Source organism: Pseudopipra pipra, chromosome 28 (assembly GCF_036250125.1).
Source record: "Pseudopipra pipra isolate bDixPip1 chromosome 28, bDixPip1.hap1, whole genome shotgun sequence".
Classification (NCBI taxonomy): Eukaryota; Metazoa; Chordata; class Aves; order Passeriformes; family Pipridae; genus Pseudopipra; species Pseudopipra pipra.
In genome coordinates this window covers 2,282,154-2,301,880 of record NC_087576.1, presented here as the reverse complement: position 1 = coordinate 2,301,880, position 19,727 = coordinate 2,282,154, and positions in this window count along the sequence as shown.

Below are 19,727 nucleotides of genomic sequence, written 5' to 3'. Positions count from 1 at the left end.
TGAGATACTCAGCTGCCAAGCTCAGCTACTGTCAGCTCTGTGTGCTTAGATCTGTATTTGGGCTGAAATAACTCCCTATTTTTGTTTCCTTACAACTTCTAGACGATGGGAAGTGTTTGCTTTTAAATCCATGGGTAAGAGCTGAAAATTTAAGGGCTTACAGAACCTTTTTCATCTCCTACTGAGCAGCAACTCTCAGGAGATTTTACCTCCAGGAGGTTTTATCTCCACCAGAACCTGCTTCTCCATTGCTGTACACCCTTCAGGGTCATTAATGCTGGTCCTGAATGAGATGGTCCTGAATTAAACCCCAGGTCTGTGCAAGCCCAGCTGGGGAGTGGAAAAGAGAAAGGAGAGGCCCAGCCTGGTGTCCCAACCTGGAGCTGCTTCCAAATCCAGCTGTTCCCCACCCCTGGGATGTGCTAAACCAGAGGGTTCCAGCCTGTGGCACTGGTAGAAGTCCCTTTGGAAACTTTCTTCTCTCATTTTCTTGTACAAACGTGGGTTTTCAGAGCTAAATTGAAACCACTCACGGAAAGCATTTTTTTTTTTTGCCTCGTTTGTTGGGGTTTTTTGTCATATTTTTCATCATAAACAGCAAATGCAGCTTTATCTGTAAACAAAGAGCCTCGACTTTCTGTCAAAAAATAATAATAATAACAATCAAAAGCTGGAAAATCAGCGGCTTTTGATGCAAAGTCATAATTTTCCACGGGAAAACCTCCAAATTCCATGGCAGGGTATGTCAGCACTGTAGATGAGTAAAAGAGATACAGGCAAGGTTTAAACCAGCTCCAACTGGTACCAGTAAGAGTCCAGCACTGGCTGTATCAGCTTGGCATTGCCTCCCCTCCCCGTGTTTACAGCAGAAATCAGCTCCACGCACGAGCTCCTATTGAATCCACATTGGACAATGGCTCTGCTCCATCTTTTCCTTTGCCTCTGGCCAATATCTTCCCAAGGCCATGGCTGAACTCAGTGATCCCAGCAGTTAATTATGTCCCATTGTGCCCTCAGGGGCAGATCTGTCCCGGGGAAGGTGTCCCTGCCCATGGCAGGGGGTGGGATGGGATGGGTTTTGGGTCCCTTCCCACCCAAACCATCCCATGGTTTTGTGCTTCGTGGAGTTGGTGAAGAAAATGTACAGTTTTTACCCCTTTGGGGAGCTTAATTCTGTCCACAATCTCTCCTCTGCAGCTTCTTCAGTGCAGAGAACCAGCAGAAGAGCTGAACCACAGGTTTTCCTTGGATTATTACAGGGAGAAGCCAATGTTGCTGTCCTGGGGAGTCTGAACTTGCTGCATTTTCAGACCCTCGAGGAGAGAAAGCTGCCAGTGGGTCCCCTGATTACCAAGGTGGGATTTTCTCCCTGCAGGAAAGTGGATCTCAGCCTTCAGAAGAAGAGAGCCCAGAGAGCAGTTGCCAGCCCTGTGCCAGGAAATGTTGGCACGAGGCACAAAAAGGGAGATTTTTTTCCTCTTTACCTTTGCCAGCCCCACAAAGGCTGATGGTTGGTGATGCTGAAGGCAAACCTGCATTATTGTTCAGAAAAGGAGAAGTCCCTGGGGCCAGTTCCTGGTGGATAATGGTGGTGTTTCCTTAAGGAAACGGGGCAATCACCGGGGTTATTTTTGTTGGGTGCCATCGTTTTTAGCATCCTCGGCCCCAGCCCACGTCAGTGCCGTGGCTTTAACAATGCCTTGTAAGAGGATACAGCAGTTGCTAAGGAAACCTCTGTAGCCCAGGAGCCAAACAAATAACAGCAAATGAAGCAGAGGCCACCGGGGGCCTGATCCTGCAAATCTTTCCCCCGCACTCAGCCTGAAAAACTTTGCTGGGAGATGCTCAGACCTCGCCGGGGGGGGGAAGTTTCTCTGTCAGAGACTCCTCAAATTTTTGTGCCTTCCCCCGGAGCAGATCAAAGGCAGCAGCAGGAGGAGCAGCACGGAGCTATTTCTGGCTTCTGATGGGAATTAATTGTCTGTTCAAAGCCCCCGTGGAATCTTTGGTGGGATATTCCTTTCACCCCGGGAGGCACCGGCAGGAAACAGCGGCGAGCGCGGCCCCCGACCCCCCCTGGACCTGCAGATCAGACACCTCTGGGCATTGATGCCCTCAGGACATGTCAAAGGGTCTGAGAGACCCCCCCAGGGAAGGCTGGTGGTGGTTTCTGGCTCGTGGGCTGGGTGGAGGAATCAGTGGATTTCTGTTCCCAAAGAATGGAAGTGTGTCCTGCAGGGATGCTTTGATAGCACAGAAACCCTGAATGGGTTGGGTTGGGAGGGATCTTAAAGCCCTTCCTATTCCATGGGCAGGGACACCTTCCACTAGCCCAGGTTGCTCCAACCTGGCCTTGGACACTTCCAGGGATGGGGCAGCCACAATTTCTCTGGGAATTCCATCCCAGCCCCTCACCACCCTCCTTCCCAACATCCCATCTCTCCCTGCCCTCTGGCACTGGGAAGCCATTCCCTGTGTCCTGTCCCTCCATCCCTTGTCCCAGTCCCTCTCCAGCTCTCCTGGAGCCCCTTCAGGCCCTGGAAGGGGCTCCAAGGTCTCCCTGGATCCTTCCCTTGTCCAGGTGAACCCCCCCAGCTCTCCCAGCCTGGCTCCAGAAGGGCTCCAGCCCTCGGAGCATCTCCCTGTCCTCCTCTGCACTTGTTCCAACGGGTCCTTTTGAACAATAAAACCCACAATATTAGTCCAGCAGAGACTTTCCTCCATGCAAAATCCTGGTTTTTTTTCCAGGGGACAAGAAACCTGATCCCAGGGACTGGACAAGATCAGCCAGGAGAGTTGGATCTCACAGAAAGTCACAGCAACACTCAACCTGTGCTCAACCTTCTGCTGGGGGAGGAGGCCCTGCAGCATCTCCAGGTCCAACCATCCCACCCCACAAAACCCAGCAGCACATGCAGGGTTTGTAACAAAAAGCAGAAACTTGAATAGGGTGAAAACCAGACACGAGGGGGGAGCACTGCAAAGGCAAATACTTGTTACCTGTGCCCACCTAAAAGCAACAGGGCCTCCTATCCTTTGGAATTTAACACCAAAAGAGGCATTTCGAGGCCAAAACCCCCAGAAGTTTTTGACAATGAGGAACAACCTCACTCCAGTGGGGAGAGGTTTGTCCAAGTCGTGATTTTAGACCCCAAAGGCTGCAAATTGCTGAGCAAACACTGATCCTTCCACCTCAACCCCCTTTGGTTCGGGTCAGTTCGAGCCAGGAAGGAGAATATTCAGCCTGTGCTGGGATAAACCACCCAAATAACAGTGACCAGGAGAGCTTTTGATGGGTTTGGGTGAAAATCTGTGAGCTCTGTGGACTACAGGACTCTCTCCTGCTCATTTCCACGGAACCCAGGACAATGGGACCAGGATTACAGGGTGTTACCCTGAGACAAATGAAACACAGCATTAAGGAAAACAAGGGTTGCCATGGAAACAGCTGATAAATGGGCACATGTTTAAAAAAAAATTGGCTTAATTTGCTTGTTTAAATGGGAGGGGAACTGTTTTGATCCTGCTTAATTGCAGCTGATCCTGTTTAATTGCATTTGCTTCCATCGAGTCCAGTGTCACTGCTGGAGCAGCAGGATGAAAATCCAGGGATTTTAGTGGGAAGCTGAGGCAAGGAGAGGTGGCTGGGTTAATTCCCAGCTTGCTGAGTTATCCTTGCCTGGATTTAACCCTCCCAAAGGGCAGGAAAAGGAAAATGGAAAGGGGAAAAAGGGGTTTTCTCACCTGCTTGGCTCGAGTGGGAATAAAACCAAGCCTGGTGGTTGTGAAAAAAGGGGAGTTTGTCTTCTCCTATTTGTCCTTTCTGAGGTGCTAATTCTGATTTTAAGGTCTCAGGGGGAACGAGCTCCATGTTTAGCAGAGTGGAAAAGCAGGAGCCAAGTGTGGAGAATCAGAAACCTGACTGGAATCAGAGCAACCAGATTGTGGGGGGCTTTAAATAGAATGGCAACTAATGCCATTAAAATGGGAGGGGGGAAAATGAAAAGGTTTAAAGCACCTTATGAGGGCATTGATATGCACTGAGGAGATTCTTAACTGGTTCTACCTCCGGGGAAATGGAGAAAGAGAGCAGGGAAATGGGGAAAGAGAAAAGGGAAATGGGGAAAGAGAGAAGGGAAATGGGGAAAGAGAGAAGGGAAATTAATAAAGAGAGCAGGGAAATGGGGAAAGAGAGCAGGGAAATGGGGAAAGAGAGAAGGGAAATGGGGAAAGAGAGCAGGGAAATGGAGAAAGAGAGAAGGGAAGGGGAGAAAGAAAGCAGGGAAATGGGGAAGAGAGCAGGGAAATGAGAAAAGAGAGAAGGGAAAGGGAGAAAGAGAGAAGGGAAGGGGAGAAAGAGAGAAGGGAAATGGGGAAAGAGAGCAGGGAAATGGGGAAAGAGAGCAGGGAAATAATAGGGAAAGAGAGCAGGGAAATGGGGAAAGAGAGCAGGGAAATGGGGAAAGAGAGCAGGGAAATAATAGGGAAAGAGAGCAGGGAAATGGGGAAAGAGAGAAGGGAAAGGGAGAAAGAGAGCAGGGAAATGGGGAAAGAGAGAAGGGAAAGGGAGAAAGAGAGCAGGGAAATGGGGAGAGGAGGGAAAGGGAGAAAGAGAGCAAGGAAATGAATAAATAGAGCAGGGAAAGGGGCAGGAGCTGCTCCCCTGAGCTCTCCCCTGCAGGGCCTGGGAGCAGCTGCCCTGCAGGAAAAGTGTGTCCTGCAGCAACCAAATCCCAACTCTCCCACCTTCAGGGAATTTCCTCCCTGGGCAGACGTTTGCCTGAGTCCTTCTAACAGCTTGTCCCCCTAAATATAGCTCCCTTTCAGCAGCACATTGTTTCCTTCCAGCAGTGGGGATGGAGATGACATTTTGTTGGCCTGGGGAATGCCATTAACCAGCGTGGCTGTTCTAACATTTTTGCAGAGCTTTAGAGAAACCAAACGAAAGAATTCCCATTACATCTCCTCCTTTCTGCACTGGGGAGGATTAAAACCAGCTCGTCAACACACGCCCTGGATGTCCTAATTAACTCCTTTCCTCGTGGCTTGGAGAGGCTCAGCCCTGAGCTCCCTGCACGGGGATGCATTTCACCCACCGGGGCTGGAATTGGGCCATGGGGATCACTCTGAGTGGGATTACACCTCCACAGGGGCAGATAGGAACTCTGGGATTGCAGCTGCACAGAGGGAGAAGAAAAAAGGTTCAAAGTATGTTCTGAGGGCATCAATATGCGCGGAGGAGGTTCTTAACTGGTTCTGAGGGTGAAAGGAGCAAAGTTGCTCTTTTGGGTTCGGTGCCTGAGAAAGGTTCGGTCCCAAAAGCCTCCCGTGGAAATGGGGGTTATTTTGGGAGGTTTGGCACGACAGGGGGTCAATAACAAGCCCCAGGCTTGCTCAGGTTGGGATGGAGGAGCAGGAAGCAGGAGCTGGGAGACGGGGAATTCTCCGTGTTAGGAGAGGAACATTCTCAGCTGGAGGTGTCGCAGTCACCTCTGGATGGAGGGACAAAGAGCAAACCCCCTCTTACACCTCCACAGGGGCAGATGGGAACTCTGGGATTTCAGCTGCACAGAGGGAGAAAAGAAAAGGTTCAAAGCACGTTCTGAGGGCACTGATATGCACGGAGGAGATTCTAAACTGGTTCTGCCTCCAGCCCCATAGGGTGAAAGGAGCAAAGTTACTCTTTTGGGTTCAGTGCCTGAGAAAGGTTCGGCCCCAAAAGCCTCCCGTGGAAATGGGGGTTATTTTGGGAGGTTTGGCATGACAGGGGGTCGATAACGAGCCCCAGGCTTGCTCAGGTTGGGATGGAGGAGCAGGAAGCAGGAGCTGGGAGACGGGGAATTCTCCGTGTTGGGAGAGGAACATTCCCAGCTGGAGGTGTCGCAGTCACCTCTGGATGGAGGGACAAAGAGCAAACCCCCTCTTACACCTACCCAGGGGCAGATGGAAACTCTGGGATTGCAGCTGCACAGAGGGAGAAGAAAAAAGGTTCAAAGTATGTTCTGAGGGCACTGATATGCATGGAGGAGATTCTAAACTGGTTCTGCCTCCAGCCCCACAGCGCTGAGGGTGAAAGGAGCAAAGTTGTTCTTTTGGGTTCAGTGCCTGAGAAAGGTTCGGCCCTAAAAGCCTCCCGTGGAAATGGGGGTTATTTTGGGAGGTTTGGGACAACAGGGGGTCGATAACAAGCCCCAGGCTCGCTCAGGTTGGGATGGAGGAGCAGATGGTTGGGAATAGGAAGAGGAAGCAGGAGCTGGGAGATGGGGAATTCTCCGTGTTGGAAGAGGAGGTGTCCCAGCCGCCTCTGCATGGAGAGGCAAAGAGCAAACCCCCTCTTACACCTACCCAGGGGCAGATGGAAACTCTGGGATTGCAGCTGCACAGAGGGAGAAAAGAAAAGGTTCAAAACACGTTCTGAGGGCACTGATATGCACAGAGGAGGTTCTTAACTGGTTCTGAGGGTGAAAGGAGCAAAGTTGCTCTTTTGGGTTCAGTGCCTGAGAAAGGTTCAGTCCCAAAAGCCTCCCGTGGAAATAGGGGTTATTTTGGGAGGTTTGGCATGACAGGGGGTCGATAACGAGCCCCAGGCTCGCTCAGGTTGGGATGGAGGAGCAGATGGTTGGGAAGAGGAGCAGGAAGCAGGAGCTGGGAGATGGGGAATTCTCCGTGTTGGAAGAGGAGGTGTCCCAGCCACCTCTGCATGGAGAGGCAAAGAGTAAACCCCCTCTTACACCTACACAGGGGCAGATGGAAACTCTGGGATTTCAGCTGCACAGAGGGAGAAACAATGGTTGGGAAGAGGAACAGGAAGCAGGAGCTGGGAGACGGGGAATTCTCCATGTTAGGAGAGGAATGTTCCCGGCTGGAGGTGTCCCAGCCACCTCTGCATGGAGGGACAAAGAGCAAACCCCCTCTTACACCTACCCAGGGGCTCCAGATGTTCCCACAGGAGCCATTCCCAGGCATCTGGTGAAGGGATTGGGATTTGCACAGCGTGTCCCACTGCCAGGAACAGCCAGATCCCTCAACAGGGAGCCTTCATTTCTCTTGCCTGATGACAATGCAGTTTGTTCTACAAGAACCCTCCTGTCCGTCCTCCTGTTCCCTCGTCCAAGGAAGCTGTTTGTCAGGGGTTTGGGACCTTGCCTTCATCAGGAGCTGCTGGGACATACTGTTTTCCCAATGTTTTAACTCCCAAATGTGCTGTGGTTTATCCCTGAGGACAGAATTCTCCTCCTGCAGTTTTAGGGGGGGTGCAGTTTAACCGTGTCACTGAAATATTTGGTTCCTGTGAGCTCCTTCTTTACTTTTTGAAAGGAAATCCTAAACAAAAAAAACAAAACCAAAAACAAAAAAACCCCAAACACTCAGTTTCCAGTCGCAAACTGGAAACAAACCAGTTTATTTTCTACCAAGATAAATAAATAAATAGACGTGAGAATAGAAAACATTTTCCCGTTGTAGTTCCACCCCAGGGGTTTATTTTGTCTCGGCACAGAGCAACTCCAGCTTTGATCCTGCACCCTGGAGGAGGATCCTCCTAAGGAAAAGGTTCAGGCAGCAACCAGAAAATCCATCCAGAACTCCTGGAGTTGTTCAGGCTGGAAAAGACCTTCAAGGTTGTCCCTGCAAGGCCACCACTGAGCCCTGTCCCCAGGTGCCACGTCCCCAGGGGGGTTCAATCCCTCCAGGGGATTTAACCCTCAGCTCCCTCTGCTCCTCCTCACCCTTGTGCTCCAGCTCCTTCTCCCAACTTTCCTGCTGAATCCCACGGTTTTCCCCTGTTTTATGACGTGATTTCATTGTCTGGAAGCAAGAGATGAACCCCAAGGGTTTTCCTTCTCCTCCCAGCCCTTCTTGGCCCTTTTCTTACGGAAAAAACCCAAAAGCCAAACACACAACCCGGGTGCCAACGGGAATTCTGGACTCTCTGGTAGGATTTGGCAGCAGAGTTTTCAGCTGGAAAACCAGAATATGCCGAGTTGAGGGATGGAAACGGAACCAAAACCATTTGCAAAGGGAGGCACGATCATGTTAAACGAGGAAGTTTTTCTAATTGCATCAATTGTGGATAAAACCACAGCCCATTTTCCGTTGGGAAGGAGATGAAATGGATGCTCTGGGTTCAAATGTCATCACACACTGGTGTTATTGATGTGGCAGGAAAGAAATCTTTGGTCCTGAAGGCTTCACAAAAAAAAAACCTTCTGGGGGGTTTTTTGGGGGGGCACGAAATGATGTTCCTGCTACTCCCAAAGCCACGTGAGGGGGTAACACTGGCTGGAAATGAAGGTGGCACTGGGAAGGGTTGGGGTCCTCCTGCATTTCCCAGGAACTCCGAGGTTTCAAAGGAGATGAATTTGCTCCTAATTAAAAGCCCAGACCAGACGTAGGAAACTTGTGCAAGGGAGTAATTAAAGCGAATTTCTCTCGGTGCCTGTGTGCAGGGGCTCTGGGTGTGGCAGGCAGGGGCTCCAGGTGGGAGTTGGGGGCTCTGTGTTCCCTCCCACCAACTGAGAAGGTGTCGGGGTGACCCCAGGGGGTGACACCCCCAGGCTGGAAGAGAAACAAGGCAGAAAATATCAGCAGGAAAAAATCGCAATTTTAAGTCTTAATTGTGGCATCTGGAATCTCTGCTGTTAAGCTGAGGAAGTAGGTTTTCACCCCAAATATCCATTTTTCACCTCAAATATCCATTTTTCACCCCAAACATCCATTTTTCACCCCAAACCCCCCTGGTTTTCCCCCCAACTCCCCCATTTTTCACCGTGGGGGGGTCGGGGACCCCCAGCCGGGATCATCCAGGACCTGCTGCAGAGCCTAAGGGTGGGTAACTGGGAGCACTGGGGGCAGTGGGAGCACTGGGAATGAGTAACTAGGGACACTGGAGATCATCCAGGACCTGCTGCAGAGCCTAAGGGTGGGTAACTGGGAGCACTGGGAGCACTGGGAATGGGGATGGGGGCTCTGGGGAGTCATCTAGGACCTGCTACAGAGCCTGCGGGTTACTGGGAGCACTGGGAGAGGTACCTGGGAACATTAGGGACACCGGGAGAGCATCCAGGACTGGGAGCACTGGGAGCACTGGGAGCACTGGGAAGGGGTAACTGGGGACACTGGGGGATCATCCAGGACCTGCTGCAGAGCCTAAGGGTGGGTAACTGGGAGCACTGGGAGCACTGGGAATGGAGAGGGGGGGCTCTGGGGGATCATCCAGGACCTGCTGCAGAGCCTGCGGGTAACTGGGAGCACTGGGAGCACTGGGAGCACTGGGAGCACTGGGAATGGGGAGGGGGGGCTCTGGGGGGTCATCCAGGACCTGCTGCAGAGCCTGTGGGTAACTGGGAGCACTGGGAGCACTGGGAATGGGGTAACTGGGAGGTTCAGCCAACTCTGAGGAACTTTTCTGCTGGTTTTTTTTTCTTGTAGTTTTTTTTTTTTCTCTCTTTTTTTTTTTTTTTTTTATTTTTGTTCCCGGGCTGGGTGTGTTGCCAAAAAGATTAGAACCGACAAATCATCAGCAAAAAACCGAGAGTCAGGGATCAAGAGGAGAGAGAGAAGTGCCTGGAATAACACCGGGAGCCCCCGGGCAGCCCCGGAAAGCCTCGCTCGGGGGAAGGGGGGGGTCAGGGAGTTCTCAGCCCCTTCCCGAGGGTGGGAGAGGTTTTAACGCCGGGATTCTGTGCCGGGAACACGATCCCACGGACCCCACCTCTCTCCTTTCTCCTGGAAAGCCGGAGCTCCGGCCGCTGCTTACGTGGGAAGTGACGGGAACGGGAGAGAGGAGAGACCCGAGCGCGGCTTTAACCTCCCCGGAATGGTTTTTCCAGCTGGCCAGGGGGAGGTGGGATGGCCACGGAGGTTGTTCCGAGGGATTTTAGGAGCTGGACGGGCTGCCAGGCAGCTGAGCCAGTTTATGGGATGATCCGTGGGGTCTGTGGGAATCCTGGATTCAAGCAACAAGCTGGGAGAGATGGTTTGGGGGTTTTTTTTTAAAGCCCCTTGGAGACAGGGAGGTGCAGCCCCAGGGGAGTGAAGGAGGGTAGATATAGATGGGATATTGGGATTAAATCCTTCCCTGGGAGGGTGGGGAGGGGCTGGGATGGAATTCCCAGAGAAGCTGTGGTTGCCCCTGGATCCCTGGAAGTGTCCAAGGCCAGGCTGGAGCAACCTGGGCTGGTGGGAGGTGTCCCTGCCCATGGCAGGGGGTGGAATGAGGTGATTTTAAGCTCCCTTCCAACCCAAATCATTCCATGATTCTGTGATTCTGTGACCTTCTCATATAAACCACTAAACCCCAAACTACGTGAAACCCTCCCTCTCAATGCGTGTTTTAACCAGGTAGAGCTTTTGACCAAAGGCCTGAGAAAAATGTGTGTATTGCCCAAAGCAAATGTGAGTCTTCTTCAAATAAATGTGTGCCCTCCCCAAATAAATGTGTGCCTTGTCCAAATAAGTGTGTGCCCTCCCCAAATAATAAATGTGTGCCCTCCCCAAATAATAAATGTGTGCCCTCCCCAAATAATAAATGTGTGCCCTCCCCAAATAATAAATGTGTGCCCTCCCCAAATAAATGTGTGCCTTCCCCAAATAAATGTGTGCCCTCCCCAAATAAATGTATGCCTTCTCCAAATAAATGTGTGCCCTCCCCAAATAATAAATGTGTGCCCTCCCCAAATAAATATTCTGGGTGTTCTTTGGGGCAAGAAGTTCTGGAGGAACCCAGCAGTTAAGGACTTCAGGAGAAACATTTCGGGAACAAGTGTTCCCAAAGTCCCACTGTGGAGGGAAAAGCCACTGGAAGTGGAGTTTTCACAGGAACCTTCTTCCTTCAGCGAAGTTTCTTTGCATTTCTTGCATTTCTCCCCCTGTCAGTCCCAGCTCTGGCCATTCCTTCCGGTGTGGGGCAATCCCAGAGCCTCGTGCTGTGCTCCAGAGTTCAGAAATCTTTGTCCTTGTCTAAACTTTGCACTGCAGGCCTTTGTTTATGAGCTGTCTGAGGGGAGCTGGGACTCAATGGAGCATTGTTCAATAAATAATCAAAGCCAGACACCACCAGAGGTTTCTTTCTTTATTTATTTATTTCCCCCCATAGGAGACAGTATATAAAAACTCCTGATGGGCTGGAACACGGTGTCTTCCTCTACAGAATGTAATTTAAACTCATCAAATTAATCACCACCGACACCCCAGCACTTGAAGCAATTTGTAACATCACACACCAAACATCAAGTTGCTTTGTAAGCTGGGACCTTGCTGTGATTTAGCTGCTGGTTGTGCTGCAGAAAAGCTGTAATTAACTGCTGGCAGTGTGATCTATAAGTGGCACTTTGCTTCGTGTTTAATAGGAAAGAATTAAACAGGCTTTTCTGAGCCTGTTGAAGAGTCAGTTTTGGGTGATGTCTTGCATCCCCCTCTCCCTTTATCCCACTTCTAGAGCAAGATGGGAGTGTGGCTGACTTGGAAGAGCTCAGGGTTGATGCAGCAGAGCTTCAGGTTTGACTCCTACCTGTGGAAAAGCCAGAGGGGATTGTCCTGCTCCATAATCCCTTGGTTTCCTCTGCTCACTGACACTTGGTTTTACCATCACTGAAAACATTGTTGGCCAAGCCAGGGTTACCTGGAAGGGATTTCACAACAAACTCCCTGGAAATGTTAAAAACCTGAATATTTGAGGCACTTTCTGCCTTGTTTTAATGGGTCATTTTTCTGGTCATAGGCTGGACTTGATGATCTCAGAGATCTTTCCCAGCCTTGCTGATTTTCTGGTTCTCTGAAGGAAATCCAGCCTCTGATCTTTCTGCTCCTCTTACTGGGAAGTGCAGGTGGTGACAAACCCATTTGCTTTTCTCATTGCGGGCAATTCCCAATTTTTTTAGTGAAATATGTCTTTTTTTGAATCAAAGCACAAAGCTGCAGCCTCAGCCCTGTGTTTTCTGTGCTTCCCTGAGCCAGGTACCCACTGCCCAAATCCCTCTCAGCCTCCTCCCCAGCTCCTCTGTTTGAAAAAAAGCCTGGAGATAAAGTGGGAACATCCCTTGGGATATGAGAAGAGTGAGATCAGAACTGAAATGCTCCATAAATCACCTGCCCAGCTGGATGGGACTTGAAGGAACCACAAAGACAAGGACAAATCTTCACCTCTTGCTTGGTCTAAACTCCTTTTCATCAGTCCAGGAGTGTGCCTGTAAATCCACCTGACAGATAAAACCTGCAGCTTTGGGCTGTGATTTTTCATTAAATAACGTCTTTCAAGGATGTGTGGGACTCTCAAGGTTAAAGTGGGAGATGGAATAAAATAACTGGTTAAAAAAAAACAGCTAAAAAATGGGATGTTCAGTGGTCAAACCCACATGTTGGGATCCCTTGTTGGGATCACTCTCCTGGGGGAGTGAATTTGTGGCAGGTTTTGGATGGGGAAACTTCAGTCAAGCCTGGAAGTGCCTCTTGTGCTCCACCAAAAGCCCTTTGATGGTTTAACAGCAGTGCTCTGGAGAGCTCCAGATCTCTGGGATATCATTCCATCCACGGAGGGGGGAAGGGGGAAAACGAGCCCCAAACCAAAGCATTCAGGAGGCCACATGAAGGAGGCTCTGTGGCTGACAGAGATCCCACTTCCCAGCCTGGACTGGGTGTACTGGAGCAGAAAACCTGGCTGGGAGGGCAGGGGGGCAGCCCCTGGCCCAGCCCTGGCCACCAGCACAGGGCTGGTTTGGGAGGTGCTGAGAGCTTTAATCCCAGGAACATCAGGATGGACCGAGGACATGAAAAGCAAGCTGCCAAATGGGGTTTCCAAGGCCTTTAAGGGAAAGCCAGGGCAGATTCCCACCACAACTCAGCCCCGACCACCACGGGCTGGGAGCTGCATTTCCAGAGGGATTGTGCAGCTCCAAGGATTTCAGCTCTGGGTCCTCCCAAATGAGTAGAAAATCAGGCCTAATGATGGAAACTTTTCTAAGCAACCTGATACTCCAGAGCCTCCTAAACACAGAAGTGGAGGGATAATAATGGTAATAAAATCAGAGCCCTTCTAAAGGCACGATCCAAACTGTTCCCAGCCCCAGCCAGTCTGGGCTGCCTGCTGTTCACCCTGGGTGACTGCATCTCCTTTTGAGGGGGAGAGTTACCTGGAAAGTACCTTTTTTGGTTGTTTTTTGGGTTGGTTTTTTTTTGTGCTGGTCATTTGAAACACTAGGAAAGAAATGTGAGGTTTTCCTGAGGGGGTTGCACCCCCCAACTTCCAGATGAGTTGCTCCAATAAAGAGACACTTCAGGAGAGGAGGGAACTAAGGTCAGCTGAGGTGGGACAGAATCATATCAGAGGATCACAGAGTTATTTGGCTTGGAAGGGAGCTTAAAATCATCTAGTTCTACTCCCTGCCATGGGCAGGGACATCTTCCACTAGCCCAGGTTGCCCCAACCTGGCCTTGGACACTTCCAGGGAATGGGGCAGTCCCATCTGAGGGCTCTCCATAAACCCCATAATGCCTAAAGCTCGGCAGAAATGGCTTTTTCAGAGCAAAAGGAGCCTCCAAGAAGCCCTTTCGTGCTTCTCTACCTCCTCCAGGCTTGTCTGTTTAATTGATCCATCCTTATTAAGTGTTTGGAGGTGCCCAGGGTCCCACAGCAGAACCTCCTTTACCTTCTCACCGAGGAAAGCAGATGAAGGGAAGGAAGAGAAGAGATTGTGGGAGACAACAGCAGGGGGAAGGGGAAGCAGGTCCTTTGCCCAATGTTTTCTCAGGTGGAAGGAAGGTTCAGGCTGTTTTAGCCAAGGACATCAAAGGCAGGGAGACCCTCCCCAGGCTGCTGGGCTGGCTGGGTTTGGCTGGGCTTGGCTCAGAGCTCAGGAGTGACTCAGAGTGACAGGGAGCAGTGTTTGTGTGTGTGATCCAGGATGGGAAGGAGCCTTTGTCTGAGAACTTTTGCAACTCCCTGGGTGAGTTCAGCCCAGTGAGGTCAGTGGGCAAAACATCTCTGAGGCAGGTGGAGAAACCCCCCTGACTTTGAAACTCTGGGGTTTGGGAACACTGGGGTGGAGCTGCTGTGTCTGTGCTCAGCTCTGCTCCACCCCTGGAGTGCTGTGTCCAGCTCTGGGCCCTCAGCTCAGGAAGGACATTGAGGGGCTGACAGACCCCCCCACTTGCCCACTAGAACCCCTGGGAGCCCCCTCTGATCCCCCTGCATGGCTCAGGGGGGCTCCTCCACCAGCAGGGAAGAGCAATAGTGACCCAAGAGACCTTGTGCTTGTCCCTGTGTCTCCATGTCCCTGTGCCCCCGTGTCCCTGTGTCCCTGTATCCCCATGTCCCTGTGTCCCTGTGTCCCTGTATCCCTGTGTCCCTGTGTCCCCATGTCCCTGTGTCCCTGTGTCCCCATGTCCCTGTATCCCCATGTCCCTGTATCCCCATGTCCCTGTGTCCCTGTGTCCCTGTATCCCTGTGTCCCTGTGTCCCCATGTCCCTGTGCCCCCGTGTCCCCATGTCCCTGTATCCCTGTGTCCCTGTGCCCCTGTGCCCCTGTATCCCTGTGTCCCTGTGTCTCCATGTCCTTGTGCCCCCATGTCCCTTTGTCCCTTTGTCCCTTTTTCCCTGTGTCCCTGTGTCCCTGTATCCCCATGTCCCTGTGCCCCCATGTCCCTGTGTCCCTGTGTCCCTGTGTCCCTGTATCCCCGTGTCCCCGTGTCCCCATGTCCCTGTGTCCCTGTGTCCCTGTATCCCCATGTCCCCATGTCCCTGTGTCCCTTTTTCCCTGTGTCCCTGTGTCCGAGGGACAGGGAGCGAAGGCACTGGGAGGGAGAGGAGGAATTCCTACGTGTGGGGCTGTGATTTGGGGCCCTTGGGAGCCTCGTGGGCTAATGAAGAGAACAGCTTGTCCTGGGAAATGGGAAGCTGGGGTGGGACTGCTGGCTCGGGGTGACCTGAGCTGCCCATTGTCCCCCCGCAGCTCCTGGGGGCACCAGCACTATTTACACAACGGGGCCACCACTTCCAGAGGGCTCCTGCTGCTCATCCAACACAAATAACCCGGGGATGGAACAAGCCCTGGCTCCAGGGCTGAGCTCCCAAGCACCTGCCCTGCTGCTGACTCCAGGCCAGCTTGATTGCAGCAGAGTGAACGCAGCAAAACCCCAAAGGAATCAATTTTTTTTGTCCTAAATATAAAGCTGAAATATCCAGTAATTCTAGACCACATCAGCCCTTCAGGCTGCATCCTGCTGAAAATGCAAACAGTTGAACCAGACACCCAAACCTTGCAAGAATCCAAGCAGCAGCAGCAGCAGCAAGTCCCTGGCTCTCTGCCACCACTTTATTACTTATTCCTTATTTTTCTATAGCCCTTGGCATGGCGAGAAGTCCTCCTTTAATTATGAACAGGAATGAAGAAGCCACAGGAGGAAATCATCCAGCTCTGGAGCCGGATAGCTGGAGCTGCACTGATTACAGGGGGGCTCTTATCAAAGCTGACACAGAGCAGGAGTGGGAGCCACGGGCTGTGCGTGGGACAGAGCCCGGAGAGGACGGAAGAGCTGAGGAATCCTGCTCAGCTCAGTCCTCCCCGGGCAGCTCTCTGCTCTTCCTTTCCCTCTCCCTCTCCCTCTCTCTCCCTCTGCGCTGAGGAAACGGGAGAAAAGCAAAGACAAGTCCCAGGAGAGGGAGGAATGAGATAAAGGTGGCACCTTTTTGCTTCTCCTTTCAACGCATCAGAGGGGGAGGAGAAGGCTGGGTTTGACACAGAGGTGAGCTCGGGGTGATGAGGCTGTTTGTGGAGCCAGGAGGAAACTCCTGAAGCCACTGAAGGCTCTCCCAGGAAGGGAATAACCACTGTGGGTTTGTCTGGCCAAAGTCTGGGGGGTTCTCTGGAGGATCTGAGCATCTCATCCAGAGCCACCTCAGCTTCAGCCACTGATGGATCCTCCAAACCCCATCCCTGGAAGTGCCCAAGGCCAGGTTGGAGCAACCTGGGACGGTGGAAGGCGTTCCTGCCCATGTCAGGGAGTGGGCTGAAATGGGCTTTAAGATCCCTCCCAGCCCAAACCATCCCAGGATTCCATGTTTGGAAGGAATGACCCCTGTGTGTTTGTCTGGCCAAAGCCTTGGGGGTTCTCTGTGTGGACTCTCAGCCCCACCTTCTCTGGAGGATCTGAGGGTCTCCTCCAGAGCCACCTCAGCTTCAGCCACTGAGGGATCCTCCACACCCCATCCCTGGAAGTGCCCAAGGCCAGGTTGGAGCAACCTGGGATGGTGGAAGGGTGGGCTGAAATGGGCTTTAAGGTCCCTCCCAGCCCAAACCATCCCAGGATTCCGTGTTTGGATGGCACATGGAGCTGCTCCCAGCACTCCCCAGGAGCCCAGGACAAGTTTGCTGGGACTCACCAGGGAGTCACCAAAAAGCTGCAGGACCAGAGGCCACAAACCTGATGTTTTAAACCATGGGAAGGTTCCTGCTGCTGGTTTGGAGCCATTCCCTCTGCATTTTTGGGAGCAGAACAGCCCGTGCCTGTGTCTGTCCCCTTCCAGCCCTGCCACTGCTCAGAGCCACTGCACTGCCCCAAAACAGCCTAACAAAGGTGGTGTTGGCCTGAATGACCCTCAGACTGCACCAAAACAGGGATAACGTGGATCCATCACTCCCCAGATGTTGCCCCATCTCTGCAGATTTAAACCCTCGCCTGGGGATTCTCAGCATCCCCTTTATTTTATGGGGTTCTTGATTATCAAAAAGCAGCCTGCTGAGCTTCATTGCCTTGTTTTCCCCCTCATTTCCCACTCTGGCTCGTTTTTTCAGCCAACACCCACATAAGGCCCATCAATAATTGTGTCAGAGCTGCAGGCACCTCCCAACCCTGGACATTTTTTTTCCCCAAAAAGCCCCAGATCCCCTCTGGGCTGTGTGAGGCCAAACCCTGTGCAGGGCTGGGGAACGTGGAGCTTTCATTGCCTCCAACCCAGAAAGGAGCAGAAAGACAGAACTGGGGGTTTTATGGTGCCCAAAGGGGATTCAGATCAAGGGGTTTGGATGAACTTCCTCCTCTTCCTTTGCTCCAACTGCTCCTTTCTTCAAACAAAGGAGATCATTTCCCAGCGATTTGGGGGATGAGGGGGAGCCAAATTCTTGGTGGTTTCCCTCAGTCAGTTCCCTCTGCCCAGAGCTGTGTTTGGTGCCATTCCAGCACTAAAAAAAGGAATCACAGCAGATCCTGCTGGGAGCAGCTGCTCCCAAGCCACACCTGAGGGTTACACCTGCTCAGGGGGAACATCAGGTCATGGGATGGAACAGAAACCCAGGGAGGAGAAAATCCTCCTGAAATTTAAAGTGCTGGCGGATTTGGGATGAATCCCCTGCTTAACAGAGGATTTCAGCAGCTCAGCTCTCCCTCCAAATCACTAAAAATCCATTAATTCCCTTATTTCCCCCCCTTCATCCCTCTTATCTTTAGTGGGAGATAAGGCAAGGACAGGCAGAGATTCCCCTGTTGCCAGCAGAGACAAACCAGAAGCAGAGCAAGGATGAATTTCCATCACACATCCCAACACTTCCAGCTCTGGCACAACCCTGGGATGAAGGAAATCAGCCTTCACTTCTAAAAATACCCAGAAACATTTTGTCCAGAGGTTTAAAAACACCCTGCTCACCTCTGAGCTGCCCTGGCACTGGATATGAAGGGCAGAGGTTATATTTAGGGTTATATTTAGGGCATTCCTGCATGGACAAGGTTATTTTCTTTTTTTTGGCTTCTTCAGGAGATTCCTGATAATGGATTAATTTTATCAAGGAAAACTCTCAAGGTCTCAGTGGAAAGAGCAGAATGTCCTTAAATTCCTGTGCCAAACACAGGCCTGGGTGGGGAAAAAAAAAGGGAATAATGGCAACGTGAAAAGAGACTCTCCCCTAACAGGTGGAAACCCGGGCAAATGATCTTCCAGACCTGACCCTGCAAACACCCACATGTGGGCTTAATTTTAAGCATGACTGGTTCCTGAAAGTCTGGGATTTAAGGGATTACTCGTGCTTCAAATTGAAGCCACATGGATGGATCCGTGGAGCTCCCAACTGGCTGGGTGTGAATTGGCCACTTGGAGCTTTATCTCGTAATAAACACCAAAATAATCTTATTAACAGTGGCTGGGGGGTTGTGCAGCACCTCAGACACAGATCCCTGCAATTATTTGGGGCTGTTATTACTATTAAAGGAGCATTTCAGCTCTGCTGGTCCATCCTCATCCTCTCCCTGCACCTCTGGAGTCTCTGAAGTTTCATTTTTTTTCAGGATCTGCTTCAGCCAAGGGGCAGAAACAAAGTCTCACCACGTTTTATTCCCCTCCCCTGAAAGGGGTTTTCCTTTAAACCCTCCCATTGTGTCCCTTCCACTGTTTTTGTGTAACATCAGTGATGCCACTGGGCCTCCTTTGGGGCTGGGAATGATAATTCCAGGCAAGATTAAGAACAACTTTCTTCTCCCAGTTCAGGGAGGAGCATATTGGCAGAAAATAATCCCCCTCTCAACCCCCAGTTATTAAAAATGAGTCTCAATTTGAAGCATGTTCTCTTTTAAACCCTTTCCTGGCTTAAAAACTGCATATTCTTTATCTTTATTCACGTCTGAGCCCTCCTTAAAAATCCTCCTACGTGTCTTCAGCAATATCTTGCAATAACGAGCCTAATTATGAAATTTATTTTTTTTTTACTCTCAGAGCTATTTTTTTTTTTTTCCTCAGCCATGAAAATTGGAATAGTTACAACCCAAGGCCACTGAGCAAGAGCTGCAACCCCTGCCCAGGGTGGAGGGGGGGTGGTGGGAGCAGCATCATCCTCTCCCAGCAGCTCATCCCCGACTGCTCCTCTGCAGAAACCAGGGATAGAAACTGGGCACTGGAATAAAACCAGGGAGTGGCATCACCTGCCCTGAACTCTGGTTTTTAAGTTTAGCTGCAGTTTAACTGTTTCTGGAGAAAGCTCCTTCCCTCTGGAGTGAAATGTGTTGGAGCAGATCAGTGTCCTTTAGTTTTTCCCCGTTCCAGAGTGGGATTTATCAGCAGGATCCTTGTCACCAGCACAGCCTCCAAATTAAAGAGAAAATGTTCCATCCTGCCTCATTTAAGCCAGGGAAAGGGGAGCCTGTTTTTCTTGCAGCTTTCTTGTTCAGCCACTAAACAAATTTACTGAGCTCTGGATTTGTCCTGCTCAACTTTATTATGAACATCAACTTTCCAGGGAGCAGAGACTCGGCCCCTCTGGAAGGTGCTCCGAGGGCTGGAGTCCCTCTGGAGCCAGGCTGGGAGAGCTGGGGGGTTCACCTGGAGAAGGGAAGGCTCCAGGGAGACCTGAGAACCCCTTGCAGGGCCTAAAGGGGCTCCAGGAGAGCTGGAGAGGGACTGGGGACAAGGGATGGAGGGACAGGACACAGGGAATGGTTCCCACTGCCAGAGAACACTTTAGATGGGATGTTGGGAAGGAATTCCTCCTTGTGAGGGCGAGGAGGGGCTGGGATTGCATTCCCACAGAAGCTGGGGCTGCCTCAGTGAGTCCCCAGGATGGATTCTGAGCAGCCCAGCCCTGCTGGTCGTGCCTAACGAGCTGAACTGGGCCCTGCAGCCCCTGCCCTGTGTGCTGAGGGGTTTATGTAACGTGGGAGAATAGGGGAACCCAGTGTGCGAGGAGGGAAAATTGCTTATTCCATAATGACCTGGGACAGAGAGGGATAATTAGGGTTTCTTTTCTCTTTAA